The 24,447-nt window shown below is 48.2% G+C and overlaps 1 protein-coding gene across 1 annotated transcript in view; it reads left to right on the plus strand.

Moving 5' to 3' along the window:
• The first annotated feature begins 12,686 nt into the window (after nucleotides 1-12,686).
• The window catches only part of LOC133350584 (pituitary homeobox 2-like), a 65,785-nt gene continuing 54,024 nt past the window's right edge, over nucleotides 12,687-24,447 (plus strand). Inside the window, exon 1 of the mRNA XM_061565073.1 lies at nucleotides 12,687-12,941. The gene's annotated coding sequence lies outside the window, so the exon portion shown is untranslated. The remainder of the gene's footprint in view (nucleotides 12,942-24,447) is intronic.

Here is a 24,447-nt window from a genome sequence, read left to right on the forward strand (position 1 = left end):
AGTCCCCGACCGTGTGTCTCGTTAGCGAATCTAGAATAAGAGTTTGGGATTTGCCGTTGCGTTTAGCGCCGACATGTCGCGACATTTTAAAAGCGCCTTACCCCAAAAAAAACGAGCCTCAAGAATGAACCTTTCCTCTGGATTTTCAAGACGCACAGTTTCTCCCCTGTGTTTTAAAAACAAACAGTCGGTGGTGCGTCTCATTCTCCGGTAGGTGCGGTTTGTGTGTGTGACCCGATTTTTATTAATTTTATTGACGACTTGGGGTTGCGTCTTACATTTATAAGCGTCAATCGCAGTCCGAGTGGCAGTCAGCGGTTCCAGACTGAGGAGGAAACAAACTCTGCCCCCGGTTTTCCAGTCTCGGGTCATAATGCGTGCAGGTGGATTCATTTACAAAATAGAATGTGTTGGCAGCAGCTTCATCATCACCATCATCAGCGTTTTCTCACACATAGAGATACACAGACTCACACAGATCCATAGACTCACACAGAGATCCACAGACTCACATTGAGATCCACAGACTCACATTGAGATCCATAGACTCACACAGAGATCCATAGACTCACACAGAGAACCACAGACTCGCATAGAGATCCATAGGCTCACACAGAGATCCATAGACTCACACAGAGATCCATAGACTCACACAGAGAACCACAGACTCGCATAGAGATCCATAGGCTCACACAGAGATCCATAGACTCACACAGAGATCCACAGATTCACACAGAGATCCACAGAATCACACAGAGAACAGCAGACTCACACAGAGATCAACAGACTCACACAGAGTTCCACAGACTCACACAGAGATCCACAGACCCAGAGATCCATATACAGTACTTACAAGAGACAGAGAGAGAGTCAAATAGAGACACATTGGGAAACTGGAATGCGCTGACAGTGGATTCATCACCAGCAGAGGTGTTTTTAAATCCTTTATATTAAGTTCGCTTGCTTGCGTGCTTGCTTGCTTGCTTAGGACCGTGCAAATCTTTCGGTCGTTTTTTAACCCACTTCCCGTGATCCAATCGAGCTGACATTTTCCACACAGACTCGTTGTGCCAGACAATTAATGTTCGTGAAAAAAAATTCCCAAAATTTTACACTTTTTAGGCAAAAAAAAAATATTTTACATATATTCAAATAGAACTCATTCTTGGCTTTGGCTGAACGTCACAGTATAAGAGCCCAGAGCGCAACCCCTCCACAGGCCGTGGCGGAGTAGCGCAGTTGGTAGCGCCCTCGCTTCCCATGCCAAAGGTCGCAGGATCGATCCCCGCGTCCTCCACAGGCGAATACATTTTTAAATCCTTTATATTAAGTTCGCTGCCACGCATATAAAGGATTTATAGTGAAAAACTTTGTTTTTACGGGTTATACTTATTTACATTTTATTTATACCCAGGTCTCTCTTCAATAAAATCCTTCTGGTCTCAAAAGGCTCTGCCATGGTCATGCAGAGGGGTAAGTTTGTTACTCAGTGTCTATCAAGGGTCAGATGTTCGCGTATCAATTTAAAACTTCGTTTGTCAACTTTCTTAAAACGACTCGGCTTTCTCAGGAGCCCACGGTGTCAATAAAGTGACCTTTAACCCGCAAGGAACTTTATCCCCTCCCCCCCTCTATTCTGCAGAAGTGCCATTGTCCAAACCATCAGACAGTTGCATATTTATTTATGTTACAAGGCAGTGTTAATTATGACAGTGATTCGTTTTTTTCATTGTTCGTTTGTCCTTGTGCACCATCTCTTGATTGTTTAAGTTAATCGACACTACGTCATTATCTACATCATCATTTTCAAACACGCGCGCAGAACTCGATCCCCCCCTCGGGCGATGCGCTTTGTGTCTCTATTACGGGGGAAGGGGGCGAAGGACGCTCATTTACAAGCGAAACATGCGTTGGGATCGGTGCATTGTTGAACGAGCAGTGAGGTCGCGTGCCACGCCGATGATGATAAATCAGCACTTGGACAGCTCTCCTGGTGATAAAACAACAAACACTTGGCCTCCATTCCCACCATAGCACTCACTGGCGTCACAACACCCGCTATTACCTATAGCACCCACCACCATCACCCACACCCAACTTAACAACCACTCCGATCATAGCACCCACGCCCAACCACCCACTACCACACGCCAACCATAGCACCCACTGCTACCAATATCACCACGACCACCACAGCATCCACTATAACAATAGCACCCACACCGACCAAAGCAGCGCCCACTACGAATAGCGCTCGTTACATCACCCGCTACCAACCATGGCGTCACGTTCCCAAATTCTCATAAATCTCAGCAGTCACATTGCAAGCCACTCTCCTCCATCAACCCGCCTCGACCCAACACCCAATCGTCGCCTTACCCTCCCCTCCCGTGACATGCGCTCCAACCCTGACCCATGTGCACCTGATGAGCGGGGTCCGCGTGTCTCTCCCCTGACTTCATGCGCGGCTTTAGCAGTGAGAGCTTTACCAGAGCCACCGCGTAGCCGCGTGCAGTGACCGTGCCGCCTATAAACGAAGCGGTGCTCGGCATAAGCGAACCAAGCGAAAGCTGAGGACCCCCAAGTAACTCAAGAGGCCACGGGTTCATGGAAATATTGGGGGTGCACCGAATACTTCATCAGCTCAAATTCAGATCCACACTTGAAAAATAACCACGACTAAAAACACCGGCTGAATACTGAGTGTATATGAGCGTAATGCGTTCGCACATTTGTGCTTTAATTACGCTGTGTAGCTGGCCTATGTAATGTTTGCAGTCATCTAGGCTGACAGCTCTCTCCGGTCTCTGGGCGTGTGTGGACGCATCGGTTAATCGATTAAAGTCGATGATCAAACTCACGGTCCACGTGGGTCCTGTGCGACTCGGTTATTTTCAGATGTGCGTAGTGTGTGATGATTATTTTGCCAACGTTACATTTGGGCTCTTGGGAGTGAACATGGAATTTAATATTTATCCTTGAATCTAATGTTGATTTATGTTGGCATTATTTTCGATTTTCCATGTGATATTGTGTTTTTTTGTAATGCTTTCTATTTCTTAATTGCTGTACTTTATTTCTTTTGATATTGCCATTTTGACGATCCAGTTAAAAAAAATGTTTTTGCAAACAAAACTCATCCTGGTCTCTTGCGTTCTTACCTGGTCCAACAACATTAACTTGAAACGTGACTCTTGGCATTGCCAGGCAATCTCCCACGCAAGTAGCCAACCGAGCAGCTTCAAGCCCGCTTAGTGTCAGAGACCTGACGAGCCAGAGGGTCACGCATTCAGGGCCCTTTGGTCGCAGGCCAACTCCACCACCGAGACCTGCCACATCACGCGCGAGTGTTGATAAAGGTCAAGGTTGAAGTCGCCACGGCGACTATCGTCAATGCCGCCCACACTTTCGCGAGATCGCTTCCATCCTCACGCCAAATCCTGGAATTTTCGCCAATTTGATACCAAGTCTTCTCACTGTCTAATCCCCACCACTCTCTTGTTTTTTTTTCAGGTTCTCCTCGTTTTACAAAGTCCATGCGTCATTCAAGGACCACAGCTTGAATTATAATCTTCACCATCATCTTAGGTTTCCGCTTCTTATATTGAGCCGGCCACGTTCATCGAGGATCGCTCTTGCAGTCTCACCGTCATCATCCGGCTTCAGGTCTCCCTTCCCCATGGTACCTCGTCAATGCTCATCTCGGTCACGTGTCCTCCTCCATCCTCCACAAGTGTCCCACAATTCCCCGCTTCTCGATTCACAATCACCCCAACCACCACTTCCTCGTTACGTCTTTTTCGGCACAAACACCTGTCCTGCCACGCTCTGTACTGAACTGCCAAGCCGCTCGCCCTATCCTGCCGTGACATTCATAAGAGACGTCCCTAGGGAACGGCGAATCGGGGTGACCGCCCTGGGCCCCGCACTTTGGGGGGCCCCACGCTTCGACGTCAGGGTAGTCAGATGGCATACTTCCGTTGAGCTTGAAGGAGTCGGGGAGCTCACACCGGGGGGCCCCGGGTCCACACTGGGGCCACCACCCTCCCCCCCCCCCCTCATATGGACGGAGATTCCTGTTTGGTTGCCTTTGTTTATGTTCATAATGTTGTTGCTGATGGTCACGATGTTTTTACCACTCTCCACGGCCCACCGGCGTGTTTGTGGAGGGCGCTTGCTCGCAAACACCACCCGAAACTAACAGCACGCGCATGTGTGTGTGTGTGTCGGTCGACTCAACCTTAACAAAAAAACAGTGCCAGATACGGTATGCAAACATCAGCAATGGAGAGACAAAGGCGGCCGGGTATAGTGTTAGCCACACCATCCCTCGTGCACCGTGTCGCCCTTCAGAGGTGCTCGCTAACAGCACTTTCCCCAACAGCATGTGTAGGCTACACGGGGGATCCTCATGTCGTCATGCAAGGTCTGCATGCCATTACGAAGCTTAAAGAGGAACACATGGATCAGAAAACGAGCGCAAATTTGAGACATCTTGTTGACTGTTAAGAATTTAAGTGGGTTTGGGCAGGACAAATCAGGGCTTGAAGGGGATGATGTCATCAGCTCAAACATATTCAACCGTGATTTATCCACTGCTGGATGAAGGTCTCCCTGCGCCATCGCCATCCCCCACGGCTTCGCGATGCCAGCAATCCATCCCAGCTCCTGCCCACGAGCTGAGCTCACGGCTCCACGTCGACAGTGGATGTCCTCTGCCGGGGCGTGTTCCCTCCTTGGGCTGGCATTCCACCCGTATTCTCCACCACACCGGCCCGGCCTCCAGCTTGTATCGTGAGCTCAATAATTGACATGTCTAAAATGTAACTGTAAAAACTATATATATTTTATTTTACCATGTAAGGCCCACTGGGCTACATAGCTCTTTTATTCAGAAGCGACTTGGCCACAAATTATAGCTCAACGAAGTAGCTTATCACGTGGACATGCATAGCAGCCAAATACTAGAAACGCACGTTGATTCTAAATGTGGAGAGAAAACCCGGAGGACCCGGAGAAAAATCCACGCGATCACGTGAGGGTCGGGATCGAACCCACAACATCCTCCAAACCAGGCGAGGTAGTTCACATCTCGCCACGTCAATGAATAGATACAATGAATATATACACCCATCAGGCAATATTTTCCACTGCACGCACCTCTTGCACGGCATGCCGAGATTGCAAAGCGATGGGGAGCCAGTAGGCCCGGATATTTTTTTTGTACTATACATCTACTTCCTTTTTATTATTATTATTATTACGGCTACTCTCAACATGCATTGCCAATAGGGGCTTAAGTGTAGAGTGCTGCAGCAAGGATTGATGGTTCTCCTGGGAGGTGAGTGGGCCCAAATCGAGCCGTCCTTACGCCCCCCCACCACCACCCTCACCCTCCATCCCTCTGCTGACCGCACCGTCTGTGTGCGGAAGTGGCACCATGGCCTGATTCCCAATGGGAACAACGGAGCGTGACACGGTGGCGAGAGAGTGCACGCGTGGAATGGAATAGAATCAAATGTCACGTCGAAATACACGTCCAGGCCATTGAGCCGTAGGCCCAAATATGGATTCGAATCGGTACCATCCAGGGTGACAAAGGCTAACATTTATGCCCTTGAAAATTTGTATCTGCCGATCACAACTGTGGACGATAGCAAGGTCACTATGCTAGTGGCATTGTTACGATTGCGAATGTCGTTCTAGAAGGGTTGGTATGCTTGACAGAAACTTGGGGTGTGAAACGTCTACGAAATAATGGAATGCGTAGGAAGCGGTCGTCTCTAGAGGACGACCGCTTTTACGTTACGAGTTCTGCTCGCTGTGGATACTGCCCATGGTCGACACTGGTAGCATTTTCCACTTATTGTTATTCACGTCGCTATGTGCAAACCATTGTTGTGATGTAGACAGTGATTGGTTTTCGGGTTGAATCGCACAAGTACAAAGCCATATGGCGTGTCGTATAACCCTCCTCCATCCGACACAGCCAAAACAAATCAAGTTGTCACTGAAACAAAACACGTGACAATTGATTTTGTATTTCATCAAATCCGGTATTGTTCAAAGGCTATTTACACAAACATTTTATAATTCGTATCCTATATGAAGGCAACTGACATAAATATTGTACTTCTAATATCCTGGGAGTATCAAATAGTCGAACTTTGGTATGAATTGCCTTTCATCATAGCCGTTTGGTCTCATACAAAGCTACCACTGTGACCTTGCTATCATGTATATATCTATGATAAGAAGATAAAATTATTCCAGATATCATGGTTAGCGTTTTGCCACTCTAGGTGGTACCGATAAAAACGATTTGTCAGTCCAATTGCTCAAGGGCCAATTGTAGGTTGCTGGTGACAAGTAGAGGTGATGATGCCACGGGTAGCCTGGGAGGGAGGGAGAGGAATCGTGGGAGATCAGAGATGGGTGGGAGAAAAGATCTTGGTGGGGTAGACAGAGGGAGGGAGGGAGGGGAGGGGAGGGAGGGGAGGAGAGGGAGGTCAGGCAGGTGCCTTCGCCGCTATGGTGCTGGTAACGCAGCAGCAGGGGATCTGGTGATGGGTTATTGAGGGTGATTTGTGTTTCTTGTTGGTGTCTATGAACACCGTAACACACAATGGGACTAATGTTACACGGGAAACTCGCGTTAAATCTTTGATTAAAAAAATAATAATAATACAAACGACATGATGAACGAAGTAAAGTGCCGAAAGACTGAGCATCTTTCTCGTCTGATCGTTTTAAAAAAAAAAGGAGGGAGGGAGAAATGGTGACGTCTCTGGGCAGGTGCAAGGCGCTCGTCGCCTGCAAGAAACGCGTTGAGATGTCCTGTCCCACGTGTGTGTGTGTGTGTGCGCCGTGCCGGCCATAATAGGTGCTCCCTTACTGCACTTGCACCAACAGTCTGCTCGTGTGAGTTTGTGCGCTCGTGTGACTGCGTCTTTGTGTCTGTCGATAGTGTAGCGGTTCAGTGGCGCTGCGCTACGAACCCCGACGACACGAATTGGAGTTCCCGCTAACGGCCAACACCAGTGACGATGATCTATCTGAGCCGTATCTGGGCCTCCCTCTCGGTGAACTGAACCTCGCCTCGAGTGCCTGGTCCGGTGTGCAAAGATCAGCATTGGGGATGCCGGGCGCGTGGGTGTTGGCTACACCACCCCCAAGGGCAGTGATTCTCAACAACCGTTACCGCATATTCTTGGTTCTTTCGGTAAAGTCACGTGGAAGGGAAATAATACAATTAATACAAAAAAAACATAATAAGATAAAAATTCTCGCGACGTTTCGGCCACAACGCAAGCAGCCGTCCTCAGGTGAAGAACAGGGCTGTCGGAAAGAGGACGGCTGCTTGCGTTGTGGCCGAAACGTCGTGATAATTTTATCTTATTATGTTTTATTATTATTATTTTATTATTATTTCCCTTCTACGTGACTTTACCGAAAGAACCAAGAATATGAATCCATGCAGTCACGAAACCTTTAAATCGAAACCTTTACCGCAGTCTTTGCACCCCTTTGCTTCTCAATCGCTAGAAAATGTACAATGTTCATAAATATACACACAGGGGTTTGATGAAACAAAGTAGTTGTACTCACGGGCCCGTGCCTAATTTGCCTTTCGGTTATTTAGCTTCTAAAACAATTCTGTGTCGTGTCTCGCACTCCCAGAAAGGGGCATCTTACACCCTCAGGGGGTGCGTGCCCCCCAGGTTAAGAAGAAGGAGCAGCAGCAGCAGCACTGCCCTAGGACCTCCAGAGCAGCCCTCTCGCTACTCGCATACCTCTCGGCGTTGGCATTTAGCTCGATAACCCGCTCGCAGTGAAAGCGCGATATCCAGGCTCCAGAAACACCCGCTGCTTAGCTTGCGAGATCTCACATGTATCGAACGCATCCTGTGGTGATCTGGTGAAAGACACACACAACCCCACCCCACCCCACCGAGCCCAAATAGTGAAACGTCGAGAAAGATTACACTGGTCAACAAAAAAAAAAAAATTCTGGCCTGGACTTTTGCAGCTGTTCTAGACTAATTTCAGGGTGCTGATTCCAAATCTGATCTCAGATTTGCTCGATCACATCTAATTTTTATGCTATCGGCATACCCCATTTTCATTGATTTTACCCGAAATTGAATCTGTCACTTACGATTGCAAGTTGTTGCGAGTCAGTGACTGCTTTAGTGTTAAAATATGGTGCTGTGTTTTTAGGATAGTGTGTTTATAATATCATTTTATGTAGATATCCATATTTATCTAATATTTTTCTTCTGCAGTTTTTATTGAAAATGCAATATTTGATATCTCAAAAACCTGATGTGATAGACACAAACTGATGCCAGATTTGGAGAAATGGAACTCGTGTATCTCAACAAAAAAAAATTGCAACAACAAATATGGACCATTGGAACCTCATTTGCCAGTAAAAATATAATTGTTTTTTTACCCTTCTATCTGGCAAAAAAACTGACACCTTTTTTAACAAGGAGTCATGTTTACATAGACCACAATACCTGCAGTCATAATGCAAACAAAAAACATAACTCTGATAATGTGCACTGTCCTTGAAGTTGATTGGTCCACACCCGAGACAGCTTTCCTTAGAGCCTAGTCTCACATGTGAGACTATCAGAGTTATGTTTTTTGTTTGCATCATGACTGCAGGTATTGTGGTCTATGTAAACATGACTCCTTGTTAAAAAAAAAGGTGTCAGTTTTTGTTGCCAGATAGAAGGGTAAAAAAAACAATTAACAACAAATATGGAAACAAAGCCTTCGAGCTGCGGAGGGCGGCACGGACGTTGTCCGACTTCTGACAACTGACGCCTCCGTTCCCCACGCGCGCAGAGAGCAGTGGCGCAGTGGTGGACGCCGACTCCCGGTCAGGGGATGACATTCGTGACCATTTGGTCGGCGGATCTCTCCTTCGAATCTCCCGTAGGTCAACTGAACCTTAAACAAGTGCCCCGCTTTTGTTGATGTGTGTGTGTGTGATACGTGGCTGTGTGTAATAACACGAATGTACATTTATAATCGCCTTCGTCTTCCTACGGCTGATGATGATGATTATGGAGAGCAACAACTGTGATTTGACATCGAGGTGTTTGAGTCGTAAAACTACGCCAGGAGTAGCAGAGTTGTGTATCGCCGTGGCGATTCGGTTTTGGGTTTTTTGTTTTCTTTGGACACGGGTAAAACCCCATCGGGCGATGCATTCTTACGTTCGAAGGGGACCTGATAAACTGCGAAGCAAACATGAAGAAGAAAATAAAAAAACAACGATCGAAAGACAACTGTTGCATGGTCAAGTTCCGAATGCCAAGGTCGTGCATCTTCATCACGGTACAAGAAGCACAATTAGCACAAGGGTGATATAGCGCATCACGGAGAACAGCACAAAGCATGTATAGCGTTTAGTCTACGAAGCAGAGTGATCAATGGCACTTGAAAGGAAATCTGAGGTCCAAAATTGTTTGAAAGTAGAACAAGGATGGTGAGGTTTTCATCCTGAAGGAACCGCTTTCGGGTATCGAGTTCGTTCTATAAGTTCCACGGTTCTGTTTTTGGGTGGTAGGGCCACAGTCCCCGCACACTGACCGGAGAGTTTTTAATCTTCCATTTGTGCATCACCATCATCATCACCTAGGTATCCACGTCATCTGCTGCTGCTGCTGATGCTTCTGCTGCCATGGTTCGTGTGGTGGAGGATGCGGTTCAGGGGTTGTGGAACCAAGAGCGTCACGGCGGAGATCAAAACCCAAAAATCTTCTGCGTCGTAGGTTCTTCCACGAGAAGATCGAAGCCCATGGATACCTCGCGTCGGATATTCTTCCACGAGAAGAGCTTGCGACTTCTTGTGACCTCCATTCACACGGTCCTCCGTCAATCCACTGCTGTATAAAGGCATCCCCGCCATGCGCGTCGACCATACTTCACCACGCTGGTCACCGTGCGGGTTGATGAAGTCTGTGTATGTGAGTAAAGTGTGATTATTGTGTTTCTGCACATTCAATGAATATGACATGTAAGTTTCGGCATTTACGGCAAATGAATGCCCATGTGATTGGGGAGGCCTTAGCCCAGCAGTGGATAGAGCATGGCTGCTGATGACGACAGATACGTATGCGTGCGTCCGTGTAGGAATGCACGTGTAAATGTATGCGCATTTAAGTGTGCAAGCGTATGTAAGTGTAATATATTTGTTTAGATTGCATTGTGTTTAACTCGAGAAACGTGATTTGTGTAAGTTTACGTATATAAGTTTACGTATATAAGTTTACGTATATATATAATTGTAAGAGTGTTCGTTTGGTTGAATGTGCCAATGTCCGAATATAAATCGGTGCGCGTGGGTGTTATGCACGTGTCTGCGCGCGTCTCTGTGTAAGAGTATACCCGTGAGTGTACTCAATGTGCACGTGTAGAAGAAGGCTGATGCATTTGTACGCCCGCGTGTGCGCGTGTGTGTATAAATGTGCATAAATATATAAGCATCGTAAGCGTGTTTATATGTATACGTATACGTGTGAAAGTGGGTGGATTTGCGTGATGTATTATTGATTCGGGGTTTTTGTTCTAAATGTCCGTGTGTGTGTGTGTGTGTTCGCGTGTGTTAGTGGGGAGCGGTTGTGTAGCTGTTAGCGCTGCGCTTTGAACCCGGCGACCCGAGTTCGATTCCCGCTCACGGCCAACACCGTTGACGATTGTCTTGTACCGGCTCTGGGCCTCCCCTAGGTCGACTCGGCCTCAAATGAGCACCTGGTGCGGTGTGTAATAAACATCGCCACTGGGGAGACAAAGGCGGCCGGGCGTGGTGCTGGCAACCCACCCCGATCGTGTGCCGTGCCGGCCTTCATAGGTGCTACTCGCTAGCAACACTTGCCCCAACAGTCTGTACGGGCTATACGGGGGATTCTTGTCCATGCGTGTCAGTGTGTGTGATAGGTGTCTATGGCTTTGTGGTATGTGTGCATGGGCCGTTGTGCACGCGTGTGTGTATGTAACTGCGCGTGTGTGTAACTGCGTGTGTGTGTGTAACTGCGTGCGTGTGTAACTGAGTGTGTGTAACTGCGTGTGTGTGTAACTGCGTGCGTGTGTGTGTAACTGTGTGCGTGTGTGTAACTGCGCGTGTGTGTGTAACTGCGTGTGTGTGTAACTGAGTGTGTGCAACTGCATGTGTGTGTAACTGCGTGCGCGTGTGTGTGTAACTGCGTGCGTGGAGAGCGGTGGCGCAATGATAAGGGCACTTACGCTACAAACCCGGCAACCTGAATCTAATTCAGAGGCAATATCGGTGAACCGGTTCTGGGCATCCCCTAGGTCGACTCGGCCTTATATGATGGTCTGGTACATTTGGTGAACATAAGCACTGGGGAGACAAAGGCGGTCCTGGGTGGTGCTGGCCGAACATACTCTGGTGTGCCGTGCCGGCCTTCATAGGTGTTCGCCAACAGCACTTGCCCCTACAGTCTGTTCAATGTCACATGGGGGGGGGGGGGATCTTTGTCTTTGCGTATCTGTGTGTGTATGCAAGTACTGTATATATGTGTGTGTGTGTACGTGTCATTCGTGTATATGTGTGTGCGTGCACGTGTCAATGCTTGTGTACGCATCTGCGTCAGTGCGTAAGCGTGTGTGCTGCGTGGGGAGCGTTGCCATCGCGAACCCGGCCACCTGAGTTAGATTCCCGCTCACGGCTACCAACACTGGTGACGAATATCTGAACCGGTCGTGGGCCTCCCCTAGATCGACTCAGCCGTAAATTACTACCTTGTCGTGGTGTGTAAACATCGCTACGAGGGAGACAAAGGCGGCCGGGTGTGGTATTGGCCACCCGCCCTCTCGTGTACCGTGCCGGCATCTAAAGGTGCTCCTGACAGCACTTGCCCCAACAATGCTCTTCAACGCTATACGGGGTTATCTGTCTTAGTAATTACATGTGCACATGTGTAGTGAGAGTGTGTGTGTGTGTGTCCATACATACATGTGTATGTGTGCTTCTGCGTGTGTGTACGTTCGTATGTGCACGCGTGTAATGCACGTGTACGAGTGTGTGCGCATACGCCAGTGTGTGTGTACAAGTAAGTGTCTGCGTATGTGCGTGCGTTCGTTTGTGCGTGTGTGTATGCGTGTACATGTGTAGTAGTGTAAGTGTCTGTGTGTGTGGTTGTGCATGCATTTGTCTTTGTATCTGTCCGTATGTACGTGTGTCAGTGCGCGTGTATCTGTGTGTATGTGTGTGCGTGTGTCAGTGCGCGTGTATTTTTGTGTGTCAGTGCGCGTGTCTGTCCCTGTGTGTGTAAGTGTGTGCGTGTGTCAGTCCGCATATATCTGTTCGTATGTATGTGTGTTCGTGTGTCTGAGTGCGTATCTGTCTGTGTATGTGTGTGCGTGTATATCTGTATGTGTGTCAGTGCGCGTGACTGTCTCTGTGTGTATGTATGTGTGTGCGTGTCAGTGCGGGTGTATCTTTCTGTATGTATGCGTGCGCGTGTATCAGTGAGTGCGTATCTGTCTGTGTGTATGTGTGCGCGTGTCAGTGCGCGTGTATCTGTCCGTGTGTCCGTGCGTGCGCGTGTGTCAGCGCGCGAGTGTGCACACGCGCGCGCGTGCGTGCGCGCGTGCGTGCGCACTGACGTCAGCTCCCGCGCCGCGCTCCCCTTTAGAGGCGGCGTGGCGGCTGAAGGAGAGCACACGGTCGGAGCGAGTCGCGACACCACAGGCTGTCAACTCCCTCTCGCCAACCACAGCCTCTCCGTGCCCTGGAGTCCACCCCTTGGCTGCTGTTGCAACATCATCAACAGCATCATCATCCTCCTCCATATAATTACCACCAACCACCACCGTCATCATCCTTCCCCACTGCCGCTGCCGACGTTGTGACTGCCAGCGAGCGGAGGAACTGCACCCAACTGAGGTCTTCACAACTCGCGGTAAGAGGGGGAAGGCCGCCGCGACACTCATTCCTCACGCACGCGCGCGCGCGCGCTCGCTCTTTCGCGCACTCACTCGCTCGTTCACCCACGTGTTCACGCGCGCACTCACTCACTCACTCACCCACGCACGTGTTCACGCGCGCACTCACTCACTCACTCACCCACGCACGTGTTCACGCGCGCAATCACTCACGCACTCGCTCACGCACTTTAGCGCACGCGGTTTGTACCGGTCACGCGTGGCGCGGTTGGTGAAACTGACCGCGGGCTGCGTGTTCCACGACGACGCGCAGCCTTCGTGTACATGTATGTGAGTGTGCACGCGCACCCCCGTGTACATGTGTGTGAGTGTGCACGCGCACCCTTCGTGTACATGTGTGTGAGTGTGCACGCGCACCCTTCGTGTACATGTGTGTGAGTGTGCACGCGCACCCTTCGTGTACATGTGTGTGAGTGTGCACGCGCACCCCCGTGTACACGTGTGTAAGTGTGCACGCGCATCCCCTCGTGTACATGTGTGTGAGTGTGCACGCGCGCACGGACGCCTGTCATAGGAACGTTGGTCAACTCACGCGCGCGCACGAGCACAAAGTCGGACGCACGTGTACACTGACACGGACTCATTACACACGAGACAAATAGCCGACCCCCCCCCCCTCCCCCGTATAGCCGTAAAATAATTTTGGGGAAAGTGCTTTTAGCGAGCACACACCACGCCCGACCGCCTTTGTCTCCCTCGTGGCGATGTTAACACACCGCACCAGGTACTCATTTGAGGCTGAGTCGACCGAGGGGAGACCCTGGAGCGGTTCAGATAGTCGGCACTGGTATCGTCCGTGAGCGGGACTCGAACTTGGGTCGCCTGGGCCTGTAGCGCTATTATGCATGTGCTATCACGTACGCACGCACACTGACGCTGATTACGCAGAGCCGTACACAGCAGACGATACAGCAATGTACTAATATTCACCTGCACTGATTGTGTAGGAAGGCTCTCCTTGCAGTTTGCGAGTGCAGTGCACAACCTAAAAAGTCTTACACACTTTACAATTACAGGATTGCAAAAGTGAACAATGGCTATGTCATGTAAACATTCGTACAATGCACTTGATTGTGAAATGGTTCAAGACAGTGAATACTGACTTTCGCAACGAAATTCGGGTTTCGGTAAAATAGATTTTTTTAAAGTTTTGGATTTTTTTTTAAACCCCATTCCGAGATTCGTGTGATAACTTTACAGCGACCCCATCGGCAGTGAGAAGTGGACACTATTGTAAATGAACTCGGCTACGAGTTGTTGGGGCGCGTGTATATGATGATGATTATTGTTATAATTATATGACCATGATTAAATTACGATAACAATCATCATCATCATGCACAGCAGTTCCTCGTCAATCCACTGCTGGATGAAAGGCCTCCCTCCCTACGTCGAGTCGTTCGTGCGGGTTCATTGACCATACTTCACCACGCTGGTCAGTGCGGGGTGGTTATAGGTGGGTGTGTGGGGTGGTGGGGGGGGGTGTCACAGAACCGGTCCAAATATCACTGCTAATTGGAGAGGTTTTTTTCTTAATTTTCTTCCGCGGCCTGGAATCGAACCCAGGTGGCCGAGGAATCATTGCGCAATGCGTGCACCGCGTGCTGAACTGATGTGTCGCCCTCGCTGTTGTTACCGTGTTCTCTGGATTACACTGGCCTGGACTTTTGCAGCTGTTTTAGACTAATTTCAGGGTGCTGATTCCAAATCGGATCTCAGATTTGCTCTATGACATCTCATTTTATGCTATAGGCATACCCCATTTTCATTGATTTTACCCGAAAATAACTCTGTCACTTATAATTGCAAGTTGTTGCAAGTCAGTGACTGCTTTAGTGTTAAAATATGGTGCTGTATTTTAGGATAGTGTGTTTATAATATAATTTTATGTAGATATCAACATTTATTTAATATTTTTCTTCTGCAGTTTTTTTTATTGAAAATGCAATATTTGATATCTCAAAACCCTGATGTGATAGACAAAAACTGATGCCAGATTTGGAATCAGCACCCCAAAATTACATTAAAACCGTTGGAATACCTTATGCCAGAAAAAGTGTGTTGACCAGTGTTATTAGACGCACCTTCCCCCCCCCCCTGGATTTAAAGCAAACGCTGGGTGTGCATCTTTAGATCCGATAGGCGCGCGCTGTCTGTGTCTGTCTCGACTTATGTAAATTGCATTGCCGCCAAATGCAAGTTTGGTTTGCGTCTTATTTTCCAAAGCGTCGAATACTTGCGGAGAATAGGGCAGCAATAGCCGATTCCTACAACAATCGCTAAACCTACGCGACACGCGTGCGCGTTTAACAATGCACGTGCAATCACAGAACCATAATAGTGTGTATATATATTTTTGTATTGTCAAATAACAAAATAATTGACAGTCATTTGTCAATTTATTTGTTACGATTAAGGCCTCCCACGCGTCATCTCGGCTATTGGGGCTGTCTTGCCACACTTCGACGCACTGGTTGGGCCAAGTGATGGGACCTCCATCGCGGCCAAGAATCGAGCTCAGGTTGCAATGTTCAACAGAGCCAAGCACTGGGCCATCACTCCTCCCACGATACCATGAGAGTCAGAACCATTATTTATACCGGAGAAATCCGATGAGCGAAAAGGCTATTTTTGTCCCCCATAGACGGAAACAATTATTTAAAAGGATTCACATACCTGGATCCCTACCTGTACAGCTGTGCCCGATTAATATAACATTAACGATAATCATTATAATTTCCTTCATCTATGAACCTCGCTAATCCTGAATCGGTGTATTTGGCCAGTTTTATAATTTGATATTTCACGCTCGTTAAGTATTAGTGGTGTCTGTCAAATGTAAATATCTGCGCGGCCTATTATCAATCAACCGCTGGATGAAGGCTTCCTCCCCACGCTGTTTTCAAGTTTTTCAAGTTTCATTTATTAGGTATAGCCCTGTGAGCCATGCATGCGGCTCTTGAGTCGGGTGCAACCGCAACAAACAAAATATGAACAAAGAACATCTTAAAGCGACGACGCTCAACAGAAACATCCTGGATAAACCAGCAAATCTTCCAGAAAAAAAACCCCACCGTATTACAACGCCGGAGGTCGTTTGACCATACTTCACCACAATGGTCAGTGGCGGGTTGGTATAGCAGGAGCCAGGAGAATGGTTCACGCAATGACTCGCCACTGATGTTAGCCGGATTCATAGCGCAGTGGGCTAACCACTCCGCCATCGCTCCACCCAGACTATTTACGTGTATATATAGATACACGGTACATGTAACGTAATTAATTGCATAGTATCTAAATTAATGTCACGCATTTATTGACTCGCTCCTAAAATAATCAAATTAATTAGTCGCATCAGTTTGATTATATTTTAAAAGGTATAGCCAATGTATTTATCAAGCAGCTGCATTTTGCAGAGTAGCGCCTGGCTGTACCTCTGAGACTCAACATTACCGTGGGGGAATCTGTAATAACTGAATTTAATTAAGTAATTAATTATAATGATAATTCACACATCAAGGTTCACCGTTGAATAATTATATATTCAACGGGGACCTAGACGTGTGAATGCGTGATACTTGAGACGAATATACAATTAGGTTGTTGATTTCTTCAGCCGCGATGCTCGTTATGGAAAGCGGCCGTGTTCCCCATTGAGGACTTCAGCGAAAATGCAAAACGACGGGGATAATCAATGAATCAAAATCTTTATTTATACTGGAGGAATCCGATGAGATATAAAGTTTTTTTTCGCAGATGTCCAGTAGGGGCGGGGCAATTGCAATTGCACGATGGGAGGGGAATGAAAGCTGGGCACACCCTGAACACAGAGACATCAGTTGGATACCCGGCCACGGGTATCGTCAGTGGCAAGTGATTGAATCTGAACCGGGTCAAGGGCCCTCCGCCTCACCGACACAGCAATTGACCAGCGTGGTGAAGTATGGTCAAACGACCCCCATGACCGACAAGACGCGGGCTTCATCCAGCGGCGCATTGAGTAAAGCCGATGATGATGACAACAATTGCACAAGGCACTGCTCGATGTTGTGAGCACAGCGTACACCGTGCGTGCATGTGAGTGTGTGTGGGGAGCGGTGGCGCAGTAGTTAGCGCACTGCGCTACGAACCGGGCGCCTCCCCGAGTACATTGATATTTCAACCGGTGCTGGGCCTCTCCTAGGCCGACTCGGCCTCAAAACGAGTACCTGGAGCAACTGGAGAGACAAAGACGGATTGGTGCGATGCTGGTCACCACCACCCCCCCCCCCACACACCCCCCCCAGTGTGCCGTTGCCGGCCTTAATAAGGCGCTCCGCAAGCAGCACTTGCACTCACCAACCTGTGAAAGTCTATACGCGGGACCTGTACATGTGTCTGTGCGCGTGTGTGCGCGGCGAACGATTAAAGGTGATTCAATATCGGCGAGGCGTCTACGTCTCAATTAAACACGCGTGCACACACACACTCACACTTATTGCAGTACTTGACTCCACACTGTCACCACTATTTATATATTGCCTTGCAGCATTGCGACTCGAGTATAAATTAATGCTGGGCCGAGGCGACGTAAATAGCCCCCTGAACATCAGCCAGCGACGCTCTCGGCAAAGTGTCGCGGGATGAGTTTCTCAATTAACAGCAAGGGAGACAAAGATCCCCCGTATAGCCTTCAACAGACTGCCGGGGCAAGTGGTGTTAGCGAGTACCTATTAAGGCCGGCACGGCACACGGAGGGGTGGGGGGGGGGAGGTTAGGTGGCCAGCACTACGCCCGACCGCCTTTGTCTCCCCAATGGCGATGTTTACACACCGCACCAGGTAGTCGTCATTTGAGGCTGAGTCGACCTAGTGGAGGCCCAAGACCGGGTACAGATAATGTCACTGGTGCTGGCCGTGAGCGGGAATCGAACCCGGGTCACCCAGCGCACTCACCGCTGCACCACCGCTCTCAATTTATACAAAGATAAAGATCCCCCGTATAGCCTTGACAGACTGTAGGGGCAAGTGCTGTTAGCGAGCACATATGAAGGCCGGAACGGTACACGAGGGGGTGTGTGGCCAGCACCACCCCCGACCGCCTTTGTCTCCCCAGTAACCAGGGACCCATTTGAGGCTGAGTCGACCTAGGGGAGGCCCAGGACCGGTTCAGATAATCGTCACTGGTGTTGGCCGTGAGCGGAAATCGAACCCGGGTCGCCGGGTTCATAGCGCAGCGCGCTAACCGCTAGACTACCGCAATTAATGCACACACACACAAAGATACACACATGCACACACACACATGCACACACACACATACACACACACACGTTCGGCTGCCCATTTTCCGAGATGCATACATACGTGCGTGGGTCTATCCACCTTGCAGTTCATTATATATGTCGGGATATTTTATGCGCAATGTTTAATTTCTTCCTCGATGTTTTTGTAAAATATGTTTAATTCAGGAACGTTGCTAGGCTGTCTTGGAGTTATGGATTACTGCTGTAAGGCGCGACCACTGGAGTTAAAGTTACGCCTATCCATAATGCAGTAATAGGAATTTCACAATTATTCGCACTTTATGTACATGATACTATGAGCAGGTGTCTAAAACATTCGATGCAAAATAATGCGAGATGGATGTGGCTTGTCAAACGAATACCTGAAGCAGCATTCCGCTTGAAACGAAGCACTGAGTATACACACTATATCGAGTATATATACAGGCATACATAGATACATTCGTCAGCTGAGAGAAGCCATCATTTGCTCCTCTCATTATCGTGCAATTAAGATGTAACGTGGCGGTGAGCGGTGCTGGTGCCAGGTGCAGCGCACTGCCCTCAGAACTCGCCCACCGAAGTTCAATCCCCGGCACCGGCTTATATCGCGTGGCGAGTGGGTATCTGAACCGGTTCTTGGCTGTCCCCCAATTCCGCCCACCTTTACCAACACGCCTGGACCAGCGTGGTGAAGTATGGTCAAACATCAACCCCCCCCCCCCCCGTCCCTATGACAGATACGGCATGGGAAGATATTATGAAGCACTTGTTATTCTGATCAACATCTTGGAAGCAAACAACAGCAACATAGGGAAATAATAAAATAATAAAAATAAAACATATTAAAATAATTCTCACGACGTTTCGGCCACAACGCAAGCAGCCGTCCTCAGGTGAAAAACAGGTCTGTCGGAAAGACAGCGTCTGAATGAGTTCAGACGCTGTCTGAGTTCAGACGCTGTCTTTCCGACAGACCTGTTTTTCACCTGAGGACGGCTGCTTGCGTTGTGGTCGAAACGTCGTGAGAATTATTTTATTATGTTATATTTTTATTATTTTATTATTTCCCTTCTACGTGACTTTACCGAAAGAACCAAGAAGATGAATCCCTGCAGTCACGAACGCTTTAAATCGAAATTTAACAGCAACATACGCGCAGAGACCAAACTGAAAAATAATCTTTAAGATTAATTGAGGCTTTCTTGATTAAACTGTGTATGTATATTATTATCATCTTGCTGGAGCTGTGCAATATTGGTCAATTCATCGAGCTATGAACCCGGTAATCCTGAGTTCAATTCCCGGTCATGGCCAATATCAGCGGCCTCCGTAACCACCGTGGTGGTTACGGACAATCCAACAGTGGATTGTTGTTATTACTGTATCATTATCATAACATTAGGAGTAAATAAGAAAACACTAAAACCCACGTGTATTGTAAACGCATCTCAAGAAGGGTTTTAGTCATTCTGAAAGAGAGTCTTGAAATTCAGAGGCATTCTCAACGGTGGTGGGTGGGTGGGTTGGGGGGTGATAAATATCTAGCGAAATAAAAAATAACAACTTTTTCGATTTGAAGCTTTCGTGACTGCAGGGATTCATCTTCTTGGTTATTTCGGTAAAGTCACGTAGAAGGGAAATAATAAAATAATAAAATTAAACATCATAAAATAAAATTCTCACGACTTTTCGGCTACAACGCAAGCAGCCGTCCTCAGGTGAAGAACAGGGCTGTCGGAAAGACAGCGTCAGAAATTATTTTATGTTTTACATTTTATTATTCTATTATTTCCCTTCTACGTGACTTTACCGAAAGAACCAAGAAGAAGAAAAAATAACAACTCATAATCTAGATAATTTTTTTTAGCATTTAAAAAAAATTCATCAGCCTTGTACCCAATGTCAAGATGCCGCGCGTTGTTAATAAGATCGCCGCTGGCTGCGCGGCTCGCCCTGCCGACAGACGTGGACGTCTCTTGCCGGCACGTGGTGGTACTGGTGGTGCTAGTGGTGCTGCTGGTGGTGCTGGTGGTGGTGGTCGTGGTGGGAGGTGAGGAACGTTGCAATTTCGACTTTCGACCAACACGGACTTGTACCTCCAACGCCGGCTCGTGTCTTTGCAGCCGCGGCGCGACCTGGCCACGTGCTTGCGAGGGCTGCCCGGGTTTGATCGACTTCGTTAATGAGAAGAAGAAGAATGAGAATAAGGAGGAGGAGATTTTACAAAGAGTTCACAATGTTCAGGAATCGCCGTTGTAGCTGTTCAGTGACGCCACTGCGGCGTGTCTTGCTCCACCGTGGTCGAGCACACGTCGAGAGAGTTGCCCTCTCTCTGTTAACGCCTGTGCCGTGAAGAAGGACCATAGCCCGAAACGTCACCTATTATATATTGTTATCCTGTAACGGACACACACGAGCGCGTAGTGGTGTTTTTGACGAATGTGTCGTGCGGTTGTTGTTGTTGTTGTGTATCGTGGTTGTGCACCACTGCCAAACGCAGCAGCAGCAGCAGTAGCAGCAAATAACTCATCCGGGTCATAACTCATCCGTGTCGTAGGCAGCATTGAGCGGTTACTGCAGCGATGTCACCAGGTCGTTCAGTCGGCGTACCTAAAGTGTGACTTTAACAGACAAAAAATCTCGCTAATCTATGAAAGTGCGCGTGTACGTTGAACTTCTTTCGCGCCGTACCTAGCCGAACCGTGTTCATCGGAGGTGCGGGGAAGGACAAGAAACTGAACTCAACAAGCAGTAACGGAGTTACGTCAACAACAACAACACCATTGGAACCTCATTTGCCAGTAAAACATATGATAATTGGTTTTTTACCCTTCTATCTGGCAACAACATGACTCCTTGTAAAAAAGGTGTCAGTTTTGTTGCCAGATAGAAGGGTAAAAAACCAATTATCATATTTTTTACTGGCAAATGAGGTTCCAATGGTGTAAATGCTTACTCCGAGCTCTCATACTCTGATGGTGCATTGTCTTTGAGTTGTGCGCCTTTTAGCGTCATCTGGTCCAACCCACGTGAGACTAGGCTCTAAGGAAAGCTGTCTCGGGTGTGGACCAATCAACTTCAAGGACAGTGCATATTATCAGAGTTATATTTTTTGTTTGCATTATGACTGCAGGTATTGTGGTCTATGTAAACATGACTCCTTGTAAAAAAAAGGTGTCAGTTTTGTTGCCAGATAGAAGGGTAAAAAAACCAATTAACAACAACAACATCAGCACGCAGCCTATACACACGCATACTATTAGGGGCATGCGTATCTACGCTGCGTCAATGAACGCAGCGTGGTGTGTAATCGCACCGAGAAAACGCGTTCATTGTGAACACGGCGATTAACTTGAGAGGGGGGGGAGGGCTGGGGCCTTCATCCAGCAGTGGATTGCTCATGGATGTTGAAGACGATTAATTTACTCTCTTTGCGTAACGTTTGTTCACGTCGCGCGAATTTGTTTTTGCCAAACAAAAATAGGAAGAATACACGCGCTACACGCGGTCCGCTTTCGTGTGCACGTGCACATTGCATCGTGTTAATTAGATGTAAATTGTACCGCGTATATTTTTTACTATACTGCAGGTACATATGCCAAAACGCATCCATACACATCAACTAACTGTACACATACTGCACATATATACAGGGTTGATGTTTACACATCGCACTAGGAATTCGTTTAATGCTGAATCGACCTCGAGGGAGTTTCAAGACTGATTCAGATACCAGTCGTCACTGATGGCTGGCCATTGTATCTGGACATATGTAACGGTGACTTTAACTACGATTCTGCACCGTGCAGTTAAGTAGCATCTGTACCGCCCGTGAAATAACAGAGGCTCGAAGCTCACTGAGCCCTTCCTGCTGAAATAAACGAATACGAAACCTTTGCCGGGGATCGAACTGAGGTCCCCGGGTGCGTAGCACAGAACCTCGCGTATCGATAAACTACTGCGATGATCGAAACCAGAATATTCATGAACACTGCAGGCATCCGATGAGCTACAAAGTGATGTTTGTGTTTCACAGATGTCCACTGGTTATGATAATTTACGTCCCGTGCGTGTCAGTCCATCGCAGGCTAAAGGCTTCCCCAACGCGGTTTGTTGGTCATGGGGGTTTCACTTCACTCTACTTCACTTCACTTCACTCCACTTCACTCTACTTCAATAGACTCTACTTCACTCATACTTCACTCCACTTCACTCCACTCCACTCTACTTCAATAGACTCTACTTCAATAGACTCTACTTCACTCCACTCCACTTCACTCCACTTCACTCTACTTCAATAGACTCTACTTCAATAGACTCTACTTCACTCCACTTCAATCCACTTCACTCCACTTCACTCTACCTCAATAGACTCTACTTCACTCCACTCCACTTCACTCCACTTCACTCTACTTCAATAGACTCTACTTCAATAGACTCTACTTCACTCCACTTCAATCCACTTCACTCCACTTCACTCTACCTCAATAGACTCTACTTCACTCCACTCCACTTCACTGCAATAGACTCTACTTCACTTCACTCCACTCCACTTCACTTCACTCTACTTCAATAGACTCTACTTCACTCCACTCTACTTCACTCCACTTTATTCCACTTCACTCTACTTCACTCCACTCCACTCCAATAGACTCCACTCCGCTTCACTTCACTCTACTCCACTCTACTTCAATAGACTCCACTCCACTCTACTTCATTCTACTTCAAGAGACTCTACTTCAATAGACTCCACTTCACTTCACTCCACTTCACTCGAATTCACTTCGCTCTACTCCACTCTACTTCAATATACTCTACTTCACTCCACTCTACTTCACTCTACTTCAATAGACTCTACTTCACTCCACTCCACTCTACTTCACTCCACTCCACTCTACTTCACTCCACTTCACTTCAATAGACTGTACTTCACTCCACTTCACTCCACTTCACTCTACTTCACTCTACTTCAAAACCGACACCGCAGACATCGCCACTCACGATTCGTCATCTCCGCAAATCAAAGGAACTCCGTTGGCCAGGGGGGGGGGGGGGTTCGTTGCACAGTGCGCTAACTGCTGCGCCACCACTCTGCGCATGCAATACAAAGACAAAGATCCCCCATATAGCCTCGGCAGACTTTTAGGGCAAGTGTTGTCAGCGGCCACCTCTGAAGGCCGTAAACGGCAAACGAGAAGGTCGTTGGCCAGCACCACGCCCGGATGCCTTTGTCTCCCGAGTGGCGATGTTTACACATTTGAGGCGGAGTCGACCTAGGGGAGGCCCCAGGACCGGTTCAGATAATCGTCGCTGGGTGCTGGCAGTGAGTGGTGAATCGAACTCGGCTTGCCGGGTCCACAGCGCAGCGCGCCAACCGCTTGCACATGCGACACACATCATCAGCATCATCATCCATAATAGAGGTTTTTTTGGGGGGGGGTTAGATCGCGTAAATCTATAAATGTGTCGTCAAAACCCGCCACCACCCGACACAGCCAACTAGTAAGGGTGGCGGGTTTTTAACGACACATTTATAGATTTACGCGATCTAACCCAAAAACACAAAAACCTTTATCACGGATCATATTGGTCGCGAAAGCCTCCGTGTTAAACTGACGATCACCATCATCATCATCGACACCGCTTCCTGCCACCGCCACGCCAGCCACCGCCTTCCTGTGCGAGCGCGCTGTTTCCGGGGCAGTCTTCTCAGCTTCTCAGCCCGATCGTAATAGCCTCGCTAAGCTTCAATCAGCCGCCCGCGAGGGGCAAATTCGCGACCCCCCCCCCCCCGGCCGAATGCTAATAACGGGAGGGAAAGCCCTCGATAGCGCTGGGGAATATTAGCTCGCAGCACGTCTCAATTAAGCGCTAATCCCGCGATTTGCATGCAAACGCATGACCACGCCGGCCACCGGTGAGTTTAGAATGTTTTGCTCGCGAGCCGCGAGGCACTGAGCAGAGAGACAGAGAGATGAGCGTGGAGAGAGTTGAAAGGGGAGAGAGATGAGGAGCGTGGAGAGAGATGAAAGGGGAGAGAGTTGAGCGTGGAGAGAGATGAGCGTGGAGAGAGTTGAAAGGGGAGAGAGATGAGCGTGGAGAGAGATGAGCGTGGAGAGAGTTGAATGTGGAGAGAGTTGAAAGGGGAGAGAGTTGAGCATGGAGAGAGATGAGGAGCGTGGAGAGAGATGAGTGTG

The sequence above is a fragment of the Lethenteron reissneri genome, chromosome 34 (assembly GCF_015708825.2).
Source record: "Lethenteron reissneri isolate LAM-NWPU_2019-01 chromosome 34, ASM1570882v1, whole genome shotgun sequence".
Classification (NCBI taxonomy): Eukaryota; Metazoa; Chordata; class Hyperoartia; order Petromyzontiformes; family Petromyzontidae; genus Lethenteron; species Lethenteron reissneri.